At 44.0% G+C, this 14396-nt stretch overlaps 1 protein-coding gene across 2 annotated transcripts in view; it reads right to left on the bottom strand.

Moving 5' to 3' along the window:
* Nucleotides 1–11542, bottom strand: part of LOC115465727 (ribonuclease T2-like) — a 100165-nt gene extending 88623 nt beyond the window's left edge. Inside the window, exons 1-2 of one of the 2 annotated variants that reach the window (XM_030196421.1) lie at nt 11382–11542; nt 2240–2277 (exon numbers count right to left, since the gene is read on the bottom strand). The gene's annotated coding sequence lies outside the window, so the exon portion shown is untranslated. The remainder of the gene's footprint in view (nt 1–2239; nt 2278–11381) is intronic. The other variant, XM_030196420.1, reaches the window with a different exon arrangement.
* Nucleotides 11543–14396: the final 2854 nt, after the last annotated feature.

The following is a 14396-nucleotide window of genomic DNA, read 5'->3' as shown; positions in this document are numbered from 1 at the left end:
CACATTAGCAACAGCTAGAGGTTCTTTTACCAAGCTGTAGGAAAAAGGCCCTGCGCTAGCAGCATTTTTTCCCACACGCCAGGGCCATCTTTTCCGCAGCCAGGACAAAAAAAAATGGCCACGCGAAGAGATAACAATACATAACCGGAATATATGGGGGATTAGAGGAGGGGTTCCTCACTAAAAAGGAATTTCAGTTCCTCAACAAAAAACATCCATATATTCCGGTTATGTATTGCTTACCCAAAATACATAAACAGCTAGCAAAACCTCCAGGGCGGCCCATCTTGTCCTCCAGGGGTTCCATTTTGGGAACCCTTATCAATATTTGTGGATTATTTCTTACAGCCATATGTAAGGACTACACCATCATACGTAAGGGATACCAAACATTTTTTGAATTTACTTGAGAGTTGTGGGATCCCGAAAGATAGAAATATTCTAATGGTGACCTTAGACATAAAATCATTATATACATCCATACCTCAGGATCAAGTCATAAGAGTACTGGAAACTGTATTAGAGAAAAGACCAAAACCAGTAGAAATCCTGACAGAGTTTTTATTAAAAGCAACATTAGCTTTAAAAGAAAACTATTTTTTGTTTGGGGAGGATTTGTTTTTGCAGACCACAGGTATAGCTATGGGGGCGACATTTGCCCCCTCGATGGCAAACCTCTTTATGGCGGATTTTGAAGCCACATGGTTAAACACATATGTTGAGAAGCAGAAGATTTTGCTGTGGGTAAGATTTATAGATGATGTCTTTATGATATGGGAAGGGGATGAAACATCTTTATCCAGATTTATAAATTGGCTCAACAATTGTAATCAGGCAATTCAGTTCACTCATGAACAATCTGACACCACAATACATTTCCTAGACACACAAATACAATGGGAACATAAGTGGAAAACAATAGTGTTTAAGAAACCAACTGATCGTAATACTCTGCTGCAGTATGGAAGTTGCCATCACAGACAGTTGAAAAATAGTCTCCCATACTCATGATTTTTGAGATTTAAACGCATTTGTGCTGATAATAGTGACTTTAAGGACTCTGCAAAAAAGTTATCAACATCTTCACAGACACGTGGATATCCGCCACCCACAGTCAGAAACACCAGAGCAAAATACACCAATAGAGAATTATTATTATTATTAGAGAAAAATGAAAAAAACAGTTGAACAAGAGGAGACGATGGAAACCTTTGTTTTAAAATTTTCAAAGGGAGGGGAAGCGGTGGGAAATATAATCAAGAAAAACTGGGACATAGTTAAAACCCATGAATTATTTCAACATAGTAACTACGTGTAGCATTTTCAAGAGGACAAAATTTGAAGGAAGTCTTAAGTCCAGCACATCTCACTAATTATCCAACAGTAATCACTAAGGGGCATAGAAAATGTGGGAGATGTAGCTCTTGCAGGATAACTATTGAATGCAAGGAATTCATGAACCCCATTGATCAACGGACCTATGAAATAAAATCCAACACTGATTGTACTTTGAGCTTTGTGGTTTACATCTTACAATGTCCATGTAACAGAATCTATGTGGGGAAAACCACTAGGAAATTGCATACAAGATTGTTGGAACACAAATCATGCATAAAGATATCCAAAATTGGATCTCCGTTAGTGGCACATTGTAATCTTACCAAGCAGGAATTTACACATTTCTGGTGCATACTGATGTGAGAGGGGGAGACAGAGATAGATGTCTCCTCCAACTTGAACAACGCTAGATTTTCAATTTACAATCGCTAGAACCAAAGGGTCTGAATACGATTATTCAATGGGCAGTATTTCTCTGACTGACAGATGACGTCATTGAATTAATGAGCATCTACCTTAAATAGACAACGGCCATCTTAGCCATCCAAACAGCTGACAAAGTAGGAACAGCGAACACAAGTAAGTGCAAATGACTTTCTGAGCTCGTGATGTTAACAGGACATTTATGACCATGATAGAATTGGTATTAAAGATTGAGCACCCCGGAAATGGATGAACGATTGTAGTTCCTATGTTTGCAGATGCCATACGTCTGAGAGAGTGTTAACCACACCAGTGTTTTTCCCTGACGAAGCCCATAAAGAAGGGCGAAACGGGACCCCATTGGGTGGTTGTACTGACACAACAAGATGGGCAGAGAACATAAAGATTAGTGGAAAAATATTTGCTTCATTAAAACGTTGAGAATATGAATGGTTGAAGGAGAATGATAAAATCATACCGGGGTTTTTGCCGATGAAGAGCAGTGATCCAGCGTACCTGCAAAGTAAGAATATACAGATCGCTGACATTCAGAGGCATTTTCCCGTAAAGAAATTCCATTCTGTAGAGTAGTCCATCTCAAAGAATAATTTAATGGTTTACAATGAACAATAAGGGGTTCTTTTACTAAGGTGCGCTAGAGAATGGCTTGCGGTAGTGTAGGCGTGGGTTTTGGGTGCGCGCCAATCCATTTGTCAGCGCACCTGTAAAAAAGGGCTTTTTAAAAATTTTGGCCAAAAATAGACGTGTGGCAAAATCAAAATTGCCGAGCGTCCATTTTGCGGTCTGAGACCTCACCACCAGCCATTGACCTAGCGGTAAAGACACACGTGGTAAGTGGGTGGTCACGACCTAACAGCATCAACTGCCACTTGGTACACGTCTGAAAATAAAAATTCTTTTTCGGACGCGTATATTGGACGTGTGCCAAAAACGAAATTACTACAAGAGCCATGCAGTAGCCGTGCGGTAACTCGAGGCTTAGTAAAAGGGCCCCTAAGTAAGTCTGGCATTCTAATAAAAACTAAGGGGCTCATTTACTAAAGGACGTTAGAACCTGGGCTTAGTGTGTCTTAATGTGGACTTTCCCGCACACTAAACCCAGATTCAACGCAGCATTAGTGCTCGGTCCCGGAAAAAGTTAACACAGGAGCCCTTACAGCAGTTAAAAGCTCCTGCACTAATCTCCTTGTTATCCCCCCCCCCCCCCCCCCATGGCTTCACCACCTTTGTCCCTTCCCTCCAGCAGTGCCCCCCCATAGGTCCAGTGCATTTGTCCCTTCCCTCCTCCAGCTCCCCCCCCCCCCAACAGCAGTCCAGCACTTCTCTCCCTTCCTGAGCTCCCAAACTCTACTTCCCTTCTCCCCATCAAGAAAGCAAAATGTACCAACAGAACAGAAAGCAACTGCTATACAGGAAGACAATACATTAATTCAAAAGTGATCTTGGAACCTACAGAATCAGAACAGATATTCCAATTCATGAGGAAAGCAATAAAGCTCTTTTGAGTCGAAAGCATGAATGGTCAGGAGCAAGCCTGACTCAGAGAACACAGGGATAAAGGAATGCCAGCAGCCCCTCACCCTTCCCCCTCTCCCCATTACCCATGGTGCTGATAAAGTCCTTGCTTATTTAGAGTCCCAGAGTGAAAACTGGCATCCATGTTTTTTGGATATTTCTCTGGATCTTTTGAAAATCTTCCCAAACCCCTCAGCATTCATGGGGTGCGCACTCTGCTTAACTCCCACTTTCTAAACTGTCCATCGTCACAGTAAATCTTGTTTATTCCACACTGACTAACAAACTTTCCTGCACATATATCAAAGCATAGCTTGGGAGGTCACTGAACTCGAAGGTTGCCAATAAACATCTATTTTCTACTTTTTGCTCCCTCTGGAAATAGATATACAAAGAGTAAAGTCAGAAATGCAGAACCGGGGCAAATCACTTTAAATTAAAACAACAAAAATAATATGCTGAAACATTTAGAAACCGAAAGTAATCTCAGCAGTAAGAAAACTTTTTAAAATTGCTACATGAAACAAAATATTTTAATAATACTTTAAAATTTAAAAAAAAAAAACTCAAAGATTATAAAGAGTCAATGTAAAGGTGATGCCTTGGATCAATACTTGGAGTATTGTGTTCAGTTTTGGAGGCTGTATCTTGCTAAAAATGTAAAAAGACTGGAAGTGGTGCAAAGAAAAGCTACAAAAATGGTATGGGATTTGCGCTGCAAACCGTACGAAGAGATACTTGCTGACCTGAACATGTACACCTTGGTTGAAAGGAGAAACAGGGGTGACATGGTAAATATTTGAAAGGTATTAATCCTCAAATGAACCTTTTCCGGAGACGGCAAAGTGGTAGAACTAGAGGACATGAATTGAGGTTGAAGGGGGCAGACTCAGGAGTAAAGTCAAGAAGTACTTTTTCACAGAAAGGGTGGTAGATACGTTGAATGCCGTCCCGCAGGAGGTGGTGGAGATGAAAACGCTAATTGAATTCAAACATGCGTGGGATAAACACAAAGGAATCCTGTTTAGAAGGAATGGATTTACGGAATCTTAGCAGAGATTGGGTGGTGACGCCGGTAATTGGGAAGCAAAACTGGTGTTGGGCAAACATCTATGGTCTACACCCTTATCTTAACGGAATAGACAGGGATGGGCTGGAGTGTAAATTTTAAGGGGCTTCGACGTTAGCGTCAGAATTTTTAGTACAAGAACAATGCTGGGCAGACTTTTACGGTCTGTGCCCTGAGAAAGACAAGGACAAATCAAACTCGGGTATACATATAAAGTATCACATACCATTTAAAATGAGTTTATCTTGTTGGGCAGGCTGGATGGACCGTTCAGGTTTTTATCTGCTGTCATTTACTATGTTACTATCAGGCTCATTTTCTTTTTCTGCCGTCATCTACTATGTCCATCTTTCAACATAAATCGGAACACGGACGTCCATCTCCCAGAGACGTCCAAAACGGTATAAATGAAACACGATTTTGGACGTCTCCAACTACAGTCCGTTGCAAGGACGTCCAAATTTCAAGGGGGTGTGTCGGAAGCGTGGTGAAGGCAGGACTTGGGCGTGCCTAACAGTTGGACGTCTTTGAGCCATAATCGAAAAAAGCAGGGACGTCCTAAAGTAAAACTTGGACATTTTCACCCAGGCGTGTTTTTTTCATGAATATGGCATAAAAAGGTGCCCGAAATGACCAGAAGACCACTGGAGCAGATGACCTCCCGTTACTCCCCCAGTGGTCACTAACCCCCTCCCACCCTCAAAAACATCTTTCAAAATATTTTGTGCCAGCCTCAGATGTCATACTCAGGTCCATGACAGCACGTGCAGATCCCTGGAGCAGTTTTAGTGGGTGCAGTGCACTTCAAGCAGGCGGACCTAGGCCCATCCCCCCCTACCTGTTATGTTTGTGGAGGAAACAGTGAGCCCTCCAAAACCCACCACAAACCCACTGTACCCACATCTAGGTGCCCCCCTTCACCCGTAAGGACTATGGTAGTGGTGTACAGTTGGAGGTAGTGGGTTTTTGGGGGGGAGGGGGGTTGGGGGGGCTCAGCACACAAGGTAAGGGAGCTATGTACCTGGGAGCAATTTATGAAGTTTACAGCAGTGCCCCATAGGGTGCCCGGTTGGTGTCCTGGCATGTCAGGGGGACCAGTGCACTACAAATGCTGGCTCCTCCCACGTCCAAATGGCTTGTATTTGGACATTTTTGACATGGACGTCTTTTGGTTTCGAAAATCGCCGAAAATCAAAGACATCCAAATCCCAACTTGGACGTTTCTTTCTAAAATGCCCCTCTATGTAATTACACTGTAATATCGGCAAATTATACCCACTGTAGGGAAAGAGAAAGGGGATTGGATTTGACCTACTGCCTTTCTGTGGTTACAATCAAAGCAGTTTACATATTATATACAGGTGATTATTTTGTACCTGGGGCAATGGAGGGTTAAGTGTCTTGCCCAGCGTCAAAAGGATCTGCAGTGGGAACCTTATTGAATCCCATTCCCCTGGTTCTCAGGCAGCTGCACGAACCACTAGGCTTCTCCTCCATTTTGACTACTACAGTAAAGCAGCATCTTTTCCACTGCATTTCTACTCTCCTTATTTTTTCCTATGCCTCAACATAATCACTAAGACATGACCTGAATCAGCAGGTCTTGCTTTGTCTTGTTGTTTGCTTGAGAAAAAAAGAATGAGGAAGAAAAGAATTATGCAGCCTTAATCCTTGTCCCTGAGGAAAGTGATTGAAACCCCAAGGAGTCAGGTGGTTTCAGGGGAAGGCAACTGATGAATGTTTCAGGGAGGCAAGATAGTTCTGTCAGCGAGGCAAGAATCTGTCAAGATAAGTGCACAGTTTTCACCTAGTATATATATTTTTAAAAGTGATAAGCGATTTTATAGCACTGAGGTGATTGGGAAGCATGAAAAAATGAGCATATGTTGCTCCCCAAAAAAATTTGTTAGAGTTACCCGATGAAATATGCCACTTTGTAGCAGCATTATTGACTGCAGTAATAGTGGTAAATATCTGAGGGTACTCTACATACACAACAATTTCTATTATATTATACTGGTGTGAACTGTTTCAAGCACTCTCTTTGAGTTGGTGGCTAAAAGTCCTGGTTTGTGTGTATATGTCATTGGATGTTACCAGAGATATTGATATTGTGGATTCGTTTTCTGAATCAGCAGCAGGCAATTAACATCATAGAAGCTGTCTGCTAGCAGAACCTAAGTTGGAGTTAGTATATGATGCCCAGAAATAAACAAATACATCAAAATAAAGCAAACGCCCCCATCAATCTCCAACCACAGGAGTTTTCTCAAAATGCTAGGTAGCCAAGGCTGCGCTAGAAATTAGGTAGTGAGCTGGAATGCATCAACCCAGGATCTTAATGATCTGAATTCTAACAAAGGCATACAGCAGTACGAAGACAAGGATGTCCCCCCACCACCACCACTCACAGATCTCAGAGCATACAATAACAATTCAAGGCAAGGCTGTAACAGAAGATTAAGCAGTAGGGGCAAGATCAGTAGGATGTGTCTTCTGAAGAAAGTTTCTGCCCAGCATGGTCAACTATTTTATTCTTTTTGAGTTTCAGTTTAAATGTTCTTATACCACTGTCCTATATAACTCAAAAACTTATGGCAATTAAAATATCTATCGTACCTAAATGCAAGTAAGACCATCAATTTTATCTTTTTAAATGAGGCTGCCAAGGTAAGCTAAATCAAACATAAAAACAAGCAATCAAACTATTACACTAATACAAAACAAACCATGGCATGCTTCTTAATGGGTTAAGACAACAGCCATTATGAACCACATGCGTCAGAGCTAAAGAATGATAACAAGAGTTAGTTGTGGAATCAGATTCCAAAGCCAGACTGACACACTGCTCTTAGCTTGAGGGAAAGCGTCACCATTGCTGACAGCTTAGAACAGAATGGGCAGGCTCACGGTTTTTGTTACTGTGCGTTTGGATCATACAAAAATTCTAGAGTAGACTTCCAGCCTAATGAAGACCAAAGGGAAACAGACTTTGAAAAGCACAATGACATTCCTCTCGTGAGTTTCAAGCCTCAAGGCTAAAAGCACCAATCAACCATTTGTGTTCCCTTTCTGAGAGGCATTTCTGGTTCAGTACAAGGGCCTTGACAAACATGTCCTTATTGAAAATCTTTTCCTTCAGTAACTTGCCCAATACAAAAACAATACAGTTTTACCTCCCCCACACCCTTTGGAATCATCTCTAGGATGTTTTAGCACAGGGTTCAATAAATCTCAGGTTCCGGGTCACCATTGCATCTAGAAATTGTACCCTGGTATCCATGAGTTTGTGAACAGTTGAGGTTTGTTTGTTTTTTTTACATTCCACTTGTGTAATGTGACTCAGCTGAAGCTTGAGCCACCAGTGCAAAACCCTCATGAGATCTGAAAATGTAAGACTATCTCCGGAGTTCCTACACTGCATGGTTCAAAATTACACCAAGCAGAGATAGCACTGGGACAGCAAGGCTGAGGGTGGGGGGGGGGGGGTCACATCTCTCAGAGGAGAACAAGAGAGTGAGGGGAAAAAAAGGAGTAGGTGAAGAAAACGGGCAAAGGAAAAGAAAAGGAGACAATCAGGAAGAGAAATAGAAAGACTGGAAGCACAAAAAGCAGAGACACAGGGTGAAAAGAAAAAAAAAACCAGAACAAAAATCACATACAAGAAAACAGGGAAGTAAACCCTAATCCTCCTGGAATCTGCCTATTGTCGGGGAGGATTGCTAGGAAGATTGAAACTGCATGATTAAGGAAGAGACTGCTATTGAGGACAGAAGGGATGAGAGGAATGGACTTGCAATAGGGAACTGAAAACGGAGGCTGGCGAGGAGGGTACAGGATCAACAGGAGGAGGAGAAAGAGACAAAGAGGATGGATAAAAGGAAAAAAAGGAAAATAAGGAAAGAGGCAGGGCCACTGAGAGACAAAGCCGGGCCCACCCCACCCCCCTCCGGGCCTGCTCCACTCTGTTGCACTGAACAGGTCCTTCTTCCTGCCAGTCCAAACAGAAAGTACTTCACACAGGAGGCGGGATGCTAAAGGAAGAAAGACATGTGGTCAGCAGAGCAGAGTTAACGTGATAGCGTGATAACTCTGCTCTGCTGCGCACAGGAGCTGGAATGTCATATTAGCACCAGGCCCTCCTTGAAGGTCAGGCCCTGTGGAATTCCCCTGCCCCCCCCAACCCTCGGCGGTCCTAGAAGGAGGGAATGAGAGAGGGGCAGGTGAGGAAGGGCAGAGTAGTGGGGGTGATGATCGAGAAGGGGAGAATGGTTGAAACCCTCTGCCATAGCCGATAACTGGAATAGCTAACTGGGAGTTTCTGGTACACCGCTGAGGAAGGGAGGCTGCTGGTGCTATGCAGTGGTGCGATAGGCATGTGATTTACTAAGCTTTTTTTTCCCCATGAAAACAGAAAGGGAAAACATATCTAGAAAATTCCAAAAGATCTGTGACAGACGTCTGAGAGGATGCCCCTCTCTCACTACCCTTGAACTATGGTTGAGGCAGTGAGGGAGTTGTGGAGTGGGGAAAGGTAAGAGGCTTCAGCTGCTGGCTCCTAAATTTTTGGACTGGCTCCTGGACTGAAAGAAAATTTGTCAAGCCATACTTTACCATCCTATTTGATTCCTGACCATCATCCATCTCATTCTCTTTGAGCAGGGACTGTCCTTCTTTGTTAAACTGTACAGCGCTGCATAACCCTAGTAGCGCTCTAGAAATGTTAAGTAGTAGTAGTAGGATGCATATATGCACCTACTAATACACACATAATCCTAGAAGCGTTTATGTTATGAAACGCTGAAAAAAATCAGTGTTGTGCGAGATTCAGAACACAGGAACTTTCCCAGGACTGTTTGGTTTAACCTAGTCACCTGTCAAAGAAGAGAGAAATGATGCCAGCAAAACATTTTGGCCACCAATGTAGAGCTGTCACTGGTACCTCAAGCTCTATCTGTCCTAAGCATCCATCTGTTGACTAGATGTAAGCTGCAAAGAACATGGACCCTCTCTTGTATGGGTTTGAAACGCGCTGTGTAACATTACTTAAATCTTCTGTAGTAGTTTATCAAGGGGATTGGCAAACCTTAAAACTTTAATTATCTTCTCTAATGGAAAATGAAGAGAGCATTATTGTTCACTGTAGCCTGGCTTCCAAACCTTGTAACTTCTACAAACGCCAAGAGACAAGTTAAATAAGGAAGATATGGGGAAACGTAGATATTAAAACTAGATAACTATTTATGAACAGATGCATGCTTTATGTTTATCACATTTACAAAAGCAGAGAGACAATATTATGCTTCCATTCAAATTCCCTCTATGATCACGTGTAAATTTCTCCTTTATCAAGATTCTTTTTGTTTCAACAGTATTTTGGCCTTTCCCTTTCAAGAGATTTAAGTAACTGGCAGACCTATATGCTAGTAAATACATAGTTTTCCAGCTCTTGTGCTGAAAACAATAAGCCTATTGCATGGAGCCAAGAACATATATTTAAAACTGGTTCTTTGATCTTACCTAAACGTCATGACTTAATCAAATATTTCCAACAATGCAAAAGAAAGCACCTTTAACTCGCCCTACTGCGAAACATCACAAAAACACAACTCATAAACCCTGATATTCCCAGTTAAATCTGCAATAACCATTTTAAGAGAAAATGTTACCTATATATGTCGGTCTTTACCATAGCATCACATATCAAGACAGTCAGGTTTCTAAGAAGTAGTGCCAAAACCTATTCAGATGTTCACTTATTTATCTCCTCTGCCTTCCAGCATCCTTCAATCATTTTGAAACATTGGCTCCTATGCCTCTTGTTGCCATCAGATCTACTTCTGGAACAGCATGTTTACAATCTAGGTCAGAATAACATTCCATAGCTGATATCCCTGTACTGCTGAGAAAATCTGCCTTTACATTACATCCTGTAAAGTCAGAGCGCCTTAGAAAAAGCTGAGATGCAGCCTTTTGTAAAAGACTAAGCATAAGACTATCTTCTAACTGCATTCTCAGTTTCATAACTGCTCCAGCATATAATGTTTACAAATCAATGGAATATTTCTTTACACTTGGGGGAAAAAAGTACCATAGTAAGTGATGTCAGATAAAGACCTGAATGGTCTATCCAGTCTGCCCAACAGTTACATTCATTCTCAGTTCTAGATTAAATCAACAATGAACTACTTGATCATAGTTTTTCCTCACGTTCCAAATTACTGGAGTTTCCGTCAAAGCTCTCTCCAGCCCATCCTAAACCAGACTGCAATATGCCGAACTCAGACAGTACAAGGTAGCCCAGCACCATATGGACAGCTTAAGGTAGGAAGAAAGCAAACTGGGGACCAACTGCTTCGCTAAACAGATTTTTGGTGCCAATATGGATCAGCCCTTCCACTTCACACTATTTTACAAAAGGTCAGCCCCCCCCCCCCCCACCCCCCACATTAAATCCTGGCTACGCTTGTCTGTAATTGTCAAACTATTTTCTCTGGTCATCTCGGCCAGTTACAGTCCCTTAAAAATAAGTGTTCTCCCGTGTAACAATAAGCAATTAACTGGAATAAGCGTCAGCTCGGTAGTTATTGTGAGCATCCCCAGTATTAAGCGATGAACCGCGTCCAGTTTCGCCATGTGAGCAAACTGAGCATGGGGGTGGAGAAAGGATTCCCCCCACCCAAATAATGCGGTCGCTATTATTTAATTGGTCCCCTTCTCCGCTGCCAACACAACGTCCTTACTCAAAATTAAGCAGGCAACCTACACGCATGCCTTTTAGCATTCCCAGTTGTAAAAGGAGCCGCAGCCAGTCCCCTCTGCTCTCTAAAGTTTAGTGCTAATCTAAGTAAATAACAAGGTTCCTTCAAGGCGCAATGAAGAGTGACATGATCTAAATATACCTGCTTTGAATACTCAAAGCAGCACAACAACAAGGGAGAAAAGCTCAGCGGCGCGAGCACAGTACACACGCTCACTGCTGCACTGCTCGACCCGAAGGAGTGGGTCACCGTACCTGCCGCAGGGATCGGGACGTACTACGATCAGCTCTCTCCTCTTCTGCAACAGCTGTCCTAGTTTTCTGTCTCAATCAACCGGCTCACTTAGCTGTGGGGGTGGAGGAAGATGACAGATAGAACGAGGAAGCACCCGGTATAAACAGAGCACGAGCCACAAACCCGCCCCGCAGACATTCTATACCAAAGAGGTGGAGGAAAACAGGAGCAGGGATGACGTCAACACCTTGAAGCCACTTAGGTTCGTCTCTATTTCCTCTTCCCCGCGCAGCTGTCATCTAGTACACTCAAAACAAAGCAAGCAAACCTATGAGCTGCTGCATCCTCGTTGTCGTTCTTTATTGTTGGTAGCATTACTATTTTAATCTCACTTATATTTTCAAACATGCTGGCTTGTGCAGCGTACACATTGAACTAAAGTAAATTAGCACTCGGGTGCGGATATGCTAGAATACCTATCAAACTCACAGAAGAATCCACTGCCACGAATTGACAATGGTTTACACTGTATAAGGTACAGTATTATATTTAACAGGAAAAAGGCCTCAAAGCAGTGGCATAGCCAGACAGCCAATTTTGGATGGGCCTGAGCCCAAAGTGGGTGGGCACAATATTTTCTCTGCCCTGCCCTACTGCAAAATATAAATACATTAGCTAATAAGGATCCTCAAGCTCTGTCAGCTGAAGACTTTCTCTGAAGGTGACAGAACTCCCTTTTACCAAACTTGGCAGGCAGCAGCAACATCAGTAAGCCACTGATGCCAGCACCCTATGCGTGCTTAGCTGTCGGTGACTCAAGCATGCTGTCACCGACTGCAGAGCTTGGTAGAAGGAAGTTCCGGCCGTCTTTGGAGGAAGTCCTCAGCTGGGGAGGCTTGGGATCCCTACCAGCTATACAGCAAGGGTCAGAACTGGTGTTAGACATGCTAGGGCCCCCTCCCTGATCCCCTCTCCTCCCTGCCTGCCCTCCGATTTCCCAACCTGCCATTACTGTCACACCAACAGACCCTCACCAAATACAGAACAAGGGATCACGTATCAGAAATAAAAATATTTAGACAAAAATTGAACTCGGAACCCCCAAAAGTTAAACTTAGCATGTACTTCAACACTGGAGAAATAAAAACAGAAATGCATTTCATTTCTCCTGAACACGATACAAACACATTTGCTATGTAGATTTCCCAAAGCCAACATATTCCATTTAAAACATTCAAAATACATTGCTTTTTTCTACCTTTGTAGTTTGGACATTGTATTTTCCATCATGTTGGTTGCAGTTTCTTTTCTGCTTTCCTGTCTGTCATCTTCTAATTCTCTTTCGAGTGGCTGCTGTCCATTTGTCTTCTTTTACCTTCACTACACCTGCTTCTGACATATTGACTTCTTATTTTTAGCTCTTTTTTCTTCTTTCTGCCTTGCTGTCAACTCAAATTTCACCCTCTCACTGTTCTCCTCCTTTTTAGTTTACAGCTACCTATCAGATTTTCATCTTTTTCTCTCACCCACTAGCTTTTCCATTTCCCCAACTCACTCCTTCCTCAGCCCTCCATTCCCTTTCATTACCATATTTCTATCCTCTGTAATCACTATCTTTTTATTTATTTCCTTGTCACCCTCTTCCTCTCCCTCCTGGCCTCTCCCACATGGTTCCGCCATCTTCCTTTCCGCCACCCTTCTAGCCCAGCATCTGCTCCCTCTTTCTCCCCACCCCACTCTTGCAGCCTTACATCTCTCTGCCCCTTCTCTCTTCCCTCCTGCCCTCTCCCTCATGTTCCAACATTTCTCCCTCTCTCTTCCCTCACTCCCACTGTCCGGCACCTTCTGCTCCTGAATCCAACATCTCCTCCTTTCTCCCCTCTCCAGCTCCTGTGTTTCTCTCTCCCTCTCATTCACCGCCAGGTCCAATATACCTCCCTCTCTCCCACTTTCTACCATTTCTCCCTCTCTTGTGCCATGGGTCCAACACTTCTCTTCCCCCTCCCCCCATGCAGCATTTTCTCTCTTCCTCCCTTCCACTGCCATGCCCAACATTTCTGCCTCTCCCCCTCCCTTGTGCCCCATCCAACATCTCTTCCTGCCCTCCACCATCATGTCCAATTTTTCACCATCTATCTTCTCCTCCTCACCACCCCCTGTCCAAGTCCAACATTTACCATTTCTCCCTCCCCACTACCCCCCTATGTCCAACATTTCTCCCTCTCTTCTCCCTTTCCCCTCCCAATGCAAGATTTTTTCCTTTCTTACCCCTCTCTACCCTATGTCCCACAATTCTCTCTCTCTTGCCCCTCTCCACCTCATGCCCCCCCTTCCAGCATCTATCTTAAGAAGACCTTCCCCCAACTCTCCATCTCTTCAATGGGGCACAGCACCACCCTTAGCAGGCTGAGGTCCGATCCTGCTTCTGCCTCCCTCTCTCCCACAGCGCTTCTCAAACGCTGCCTACCTACCGCCGCCATGATCTAGCATCTTCCTCCCATCTCAGCACTGCAGCAGCGGAGCAGCGGTAGCGATTCATGCTCCTGCTTCGTTCTAACCCGGAAGCATCTCCTCTGCCGCGCGCCTGCGTCCTGCCCCAGCAGAAACAGGAAGTTGTAATAATGGGGGTGGGACGCGGCAGAGGAGACGCTTCCGGGTTAGAACGAAGCAGGAGGCAGCATGAATCGCTACCGCTGCTCCGCTGCTGCAGTGCTGAGACGGGAGGAAGATGCTAGATTGTGGCAGCGGTAGGTAGGCAGCGTTTGAGAAGCACTGTGGGAGAGAGGGAGGCAGAAGCAGGATCGGACCTCAGCCTGCTACCTCCGCTGCCGAAATTGAAGCTCTCTGCTGCTGGGTGGGCCTGAACCCCATCTGGGTGGGCCTAGGCCCACCCAGGCCCACCCGTGGCTACGCCACGTAGCGATTCATGCTCCTGCTTCGTTCTAACCCGGAAGCGTCTCCTCTGCCGCGTCCTGCCCCAGCAGAAACAGGAAGTTGTAATAATGGGGGTGGGACGCGGCAGAGGAGATGCTTCC

Source organism: Microcaecilia unicolor, chromosome 3 (assembly GCF_901765095.1).
Source record: "Microcaecilia unicolor chromosome 3, aMicUni1.1, whole genome shotgun sequence".
NCBI classification, from domain to species: Eukaryota; Metazoa; Chordata; class Amphibia; order Gymnophiona; family Siphonopidae; genus Microcaecilia; species Microcaecilia unicolor.
The sequence above is the reverse complement of the archived record's forward strand: the minus strand, read 5'-3'. Positions and strand labels throughout refer to the sequence as shown.